Source organism: Podarcis pityusensis, assembly GCF_964106645.2.
Source record: "Podarcis pityusensis genome assembly, chromosome: 15".
NCBI lineage: Eukaryota > Metazoa > Chordata > Lepidosauria > Squamata > Lacertidae > Podarcis > Podarcis pityusensis.
In genome coordinates, this window is record NC_138040.1 from 41054260 (window position 1) to 41060020 (window position 5761).

The 5761-nt window shown below is 42.1% G+C and overlaps 1 protein-coding gene across 2 annotated transcripts in view; it reads left to right on the plus strand.

Annotated features, from left to right (window-relative positions):
- LOC308463824 (claudin-34-like) overlaps positions 1–5761 on the plus strand; it is a 312859-nt gene that overhangs the window by 194851 nt on the left and 112247 nt on the right. The gene's annotated exons all lie outside the window — the stretch shown is intronic.

Sequence of the window (5761 nt, forward strand, 5' to 3'; positions counted from 1 at the left end):
CTTCATTTGCATACAAACTATCCAATCACTGAACGTCACTTTCGATCCTTCATTTGCATAACTATCTACAGTATCCCCCTGCTGGCCCAGGGTGAGAACTTCAGTACATAACAATTCCTGCTTCTTGTTGCCCAACTGCAGACTGTCAGTATTTGGGGGAGGGATTCAATTGCACACAGGAAAGTCAGCTTCGTGCAACTGAAATGGATTAAAGTGATTTGCCACTCTAGCACAAGAAGTCCACTTTGCAGGGGGAAGTGGACTTTTGCAGTTAGGAAAATAGTGGAGAAACGCACTGAAAAGTGTGGGATAAATTAATGTTCAACAGGAAGACATGTAACCTTCTCACAAACAAATCAGAGCATAAGCGATGTTTCCAGAATGCCAGCAAGGGCCCTCATCTCCTTCCAGCCTTCCTTCCCTTCCATATGATCTGTTTATTGAGCATTCATCCTAATTTATTTGAACAAGGCTTACATGGAGGTCACAGTAACTAAAAGTCACCGAGGGTTCAGCTGCTCCACAAGATTTGGAGGGTGGGGATTGCAGTCCACGAACATTAGTTGTTGGATTATTATTATTATTAAAATATTTGAGGGGGCCAGGTCCCCCCCCCACACAAGGTAGAGGGTATTGCCATTCAAATGGTGTGTGTGCACCGCATCATGTGATCAATTAGGCAGGGTGGGGCTTACCTGCCCCCCCCGTATTTTATTCAAGTTGGCACCCCTGACATCACACATTTTTTGTGGATTGTTAGGCACATTTATTGCCTATTTTGATACAAAAGAATGGGGTATAGATATTCTAAACAATTAACATTAGGTATTTCTATCAGCTGAGCCTCACCTGCAATTTGAAGTGTAACAGCCCAGACCATTTACCAATTCAGTGACAACTAGGCCTAAATCAATCTACTTTAGTGTTTATCAGTGATTCAGATGATAGTATCACTGTTCCGTGTTTATTGGCTGGGTGCCTCCTAAGCCAAATGTTCCAAAGGCTGTCATCTTTCATGATTTATTCCTTGAGAAAGATACTAGGGAATCCAGAATGTTACTCCAGCATCAGGAATGCTCAGTTTCCCTAGAGAATCATAAAATGTTAGAGTCAATGCTACTTTTTGGAGGTCTGAAACAGGACATAGGTTAAACAACCCAATTTTCTAATTGTGTTTGTATGTGCACACACAGAGAGACATCTATAGTTTCCCTGAGCAAAGCCCCTTTGAGATATTTAATTATGTTCATAGCTCTCCCACTGAAACCAGTGGGACTGAAAAGCCATTAATTCTGCTTCATAGCTGCAGACTGGGCACATGACTGCACATTTGACATTTCTAGCACAATTTTCAAAATCATAAAGAATTTGTCTCCTTTTGAACAGAAGGCATTTACTCATTATTTCTGTAGCACTTTTCAGCATGTGCATGCTTGAACATTCCCATGTCATCTATTTGATATATCTTTCACATGTATCACTTGTGCCTGTCTGCAAGGCATTGGGATTGGTTATTCTCTTTTGAAATGACAGTGCAATGCAAAACACCCACACCCTCCAAAAAAGAATATTGAACACATAGGATTGTATCCAATATAGTGCTGCTAAGCAGCAATGTAGCACATCTCCATGCTGCCTGGGGCTGGTGTGCAAGTATGTGTGCGTGTGCCAGGGTGGGGTGGGGCAAGGGGTGGAGGACTGTTACCCCCCCAGCCCCTGTGGCCGCATGGGTGACACCAGCCCGAAGCAGCATGGCTGTTGCACCCTTCTTGCACCAGCCTCCCTGGATCGAAACCTTGAAGACCTCTTGAGGAGGATGGTGTGGGGAGGCAGCAACCATCTGCCCTTCGATTCCACCCTCACATGAGGAGGGTGCAACAGCCATGACACTTGGGGCTGGTGTTGTCCCAATGGCAGCAGGGGCTGGGCAGCTGTGGGGGCTCCATTTGTCCTCCACCACTCACTCCACCCCCACACGAGGCTGGGGTTGAAGGGCACAGGGCTATCGGGTCCCCACTCCGCTGCCCCCCAGCAGCCCGTGCAGGGGGGAGCCTTGGTCCCTCCGACACCAGGAGAGGAGCACCAGGCCACAATCCACAAAGTCCATGTCCCACTTTCTTCTCTTTCCCTCCCCAATATTTAAAGTTATTTGCAGTTTGGCATGCTTGCCGGAAGATATTTATACAGTCTAAAAGTTATGCATCCAGTACTTAGGCAAATCACAGTTTTAACTCAGTTCATAAACTGGAATGCTTATAAAAAAAATCATTAGCAGATGTTTATATTTTGTTCTTATCTCAGTCCCTGCAGATTTTCTCCTTGCAGTTCAATACAGTAGCACCTCGGCTTACAGTACCCTCAGGTAACATAAACTTCAGGTGGCAAACCCAGAAGTGTTTCGCTGTGCACGCATGTGCAGAAGCGGTCCCTCCGGTTGTGGAAACCTCAGGATCCGACCAGAGCTCCAGAATGGATCCTGTCTGCAACCAGATGTACCACTGTACTGGCATCCAGTGGGGAACCTCCTCTTTACCACTCTGGTGTGGATCCAATTAGTTTATTCTTCTTAATATTATCTTTTAACCTCATCTAATTGGTCCGAATTGCTTTTATTTTTGGAGAAGTTGCTGCTTCAATGGTGAGCAGTTTGCTGTGGGTCTCAATTGCACCATGTATCTGTGCTCAGTCTCAGAGGTCTCATGCTTCCTCCGGAGCTTTGGGAGTTCCTAGAGAGTGTCCTTCGACACTGCTGGACCTTTCAGAACCCAAACTTTTCCTTTTGGGCTTTTTAGAGAAAGTGCTTTGCCTGAGCTCCCTTCCTGCCCCCTCACAGCAATTGGGCCACTCAGAGCGGGCGGTCTCCAATGCCCACAGCCAACCCGGAAGTTGCCTCCATACTTATTCAACTCTATACCATAAATTTAGGTTTGCTCAATTAAAAGGGATTAAAGCACATCTACAAAATAAACTTTTTGGCAGTTAGGAAAGTGATAGGGAAATGATCTGAAAAGTGTGAGATGAATGAATACTAATAATATTCAAACAGCCCACAATTAAATTAGGCTGAATGCTCACTGCTGTATGACCTTTCCACAAACCAAATGCTCAAAAGAGACTAGACATAGTCTAACCTCTATGTAAACTTTGTGCAAGTAAATCAGGATGAACGATGTGGGGGGAGGGGTCACCTGGAAAAGTCTGTAACACTTGTCAATTTGTCTGAGCCCTACCTAAAACTTTAAAATGTGATACATGTTGGCTTAAACCAAGAACTACCTTCACTGTACAAACCATCAGCAAAGGGTTTGCCTGTGTCCCTTTTGCCCCTATGTTGTAATTGAATGAGGAAGGGGATGTAGGAGAAATTTGCAATGTGTGCTAGCACAGCTGCTCCCTCTTAAAAAAAATTATTAGGAGGATAGCTGAGAATCAGTATATGACTGAGTACTGGGAAGCAGCAAGAACAGTTACTTAAGAGCTCATAAACTGTATAGGAAGATTATGAAAAACCCAAATGTGTCAACTAACGAAAAGGGAAAAAAGAATACATATTACATGAATCCAGATGCCTCAATGGCCTTTGCCAGGAACCAGTATTTCAGGAGTTTATTGTACTACTATCTTTACAGACTTCCATAACTTTGCATTAGCTTTTTACTGCCTGATCGTATTCTGCAGAATATTTGCATGACAGCTATCTCAAAATATGTGCAGCTAAATAGAAGGATAAGGCTTCTGTGCCAATCGTTTCATTTATAGCATGTCGGGAGTATCTTCAGGCATCATCAGGGGAATACTTGCCTATAAATCTCCTTGAAAACTGTAGTTATATATGGGCTAGGGAACGTTTACTGGGGTTCCAGATAACTCATAAAAGTCACATTGTAAATCCTGATGCTTCTCAGCAAGAGACCTGTGTGTTAAGTACACTATGTATGGTATGTATAGCACCCAGACTGTATTTTGCCAAGCCCTTGTTCTTCAAGGAGTAGCCCAAGGGCACCATCAGTCCCTCCAAGCTTCTTCCACTTCATTCCCCATCATTCATACAGAGAGAGAGAGAGAGAGAGAGAGAGAGAGAGAGAGAGAGAGAGCGCACTCCTGGAAGGATGCATGAGAGTTAACAGTATGCAGGGCAGATATGAAAGGTGTGAAAGTAGGATGTTAAACATATAAATTGAAGGCATTTGCAGATGACGTAGTTCTTACATTAGAGGAACCAGGGAGTAGCATACACAAAGTGATTGAAGAAATGAATAATTTAATAAAGTAGCAGGATTTAAGATAAATAAATTGAAAACCAAGATGTTGGTTAAAAACATGGATGTGTAGATGAAAAAGGATTTAGAATTACTGAGTGGATGGAAGATGGATAAAAAGGTGAAGTATTTAGGATTGTGGCTGACAACTAAGAACCCCAATATATTTCAAGATAACTATGGAAAGAAGTTTAAAAATGACTTAGAAATATGGGAGAGAATGACATCAGGGTTGAAATTAACAGCCTGTTACGATCTGAAAGAAAATTACATGAAAATGATCTATAGATGTTACCTGACACCAAGCAAATTAGCAAAAATGTATAAGTCAGAGTCAAGTAAATGTTGAAAATGTAAAAAAGGAACTTTTTATCCTATGTGGTGGACCTGTAGAGTAGTTAAGGAATATTGGGAAATGATTCATAATGAGCTGAAAAATATATTTAAAACAGGTATTCCTAAGATGCCAAAGGCTTTTCTTTTGGGTATAACAGGTCCAGATGTAACCATTAAAGAAATGAATCTATTCTTGTATGAGACCACCACTGCAAGAATGTTATATGTCCAAAGATGGTGTGAAAATGCTGTACCTGCAAAGGAAGAAGAGCACATGAAATTGATGGAGTATGCAGAATTAGCAAATCTAACAAATAAAATTAGAGAAGAAGAAGAGACCATATTTAAAGAGGATTGGAAACCATTTGTAGATTATTTGAAAAACTATTGTAAAAGTGTTAAGACACTAGTCAGTTTGCAGCAAGCTCAGCACTTTAAAATTGTATGGAAGTAAATACAGAGACAAGCAGGATTGTGTTAAAATACAGTGGTGCCCTGCAAGACGAATGCCTCGCAAGACAAAAAACTCGCTAGACGAAAGGGTTTTTCAGTTTTGCGTTGCTTCGCTAGACTAAATTCCCTATGGGCTTGCTTCGCAAGACGAAAATGTCTTGCGCTTTTTTCTTAAAGCCGCTTGAAGAGGCGCAGTTGCGACGGACCGTGCTTCGCAAGACGAAAAACATCGCAAGACGAAAAGACTCGCGGAACGAATTATTTTCGTCTTGCGAGGCACCACTGTAGAACCATTAATTTAAAGAAACCATGGAAGGATGGATGGAAAGTCAATTATCTGTATTTTTTCTTTTTCTTTCTTTTTTATATCTGTTATGTTTGTATTTTGAAAAAAAATTAAATAAAAAAGATTTTTAAAAGTATGCAGGGCAAGTAATTGCATCGTGCTTTGTCTTTGAAGGTTTGAAGGGCCCTCCGGTGAGCCCCAGAGAGATTGCCTCACAGCACTGGTGGGCAGCAGCAATGCTCCGATCAGTCTTCAGAGGCTACCGTTTTAAATTCCCACAGTGCCCCAGATTTTGCTGCATCAGGGGCATTGCAGGAAAATTTATATAATGGCTGCCAGACCCAGCTGATAGGAAGGAGGAAAATTAAAAAGCTGGGCTAGAATAGGTGTATCTTGTTGCAGTCATCTAAACTGTGTTCTTTAATCC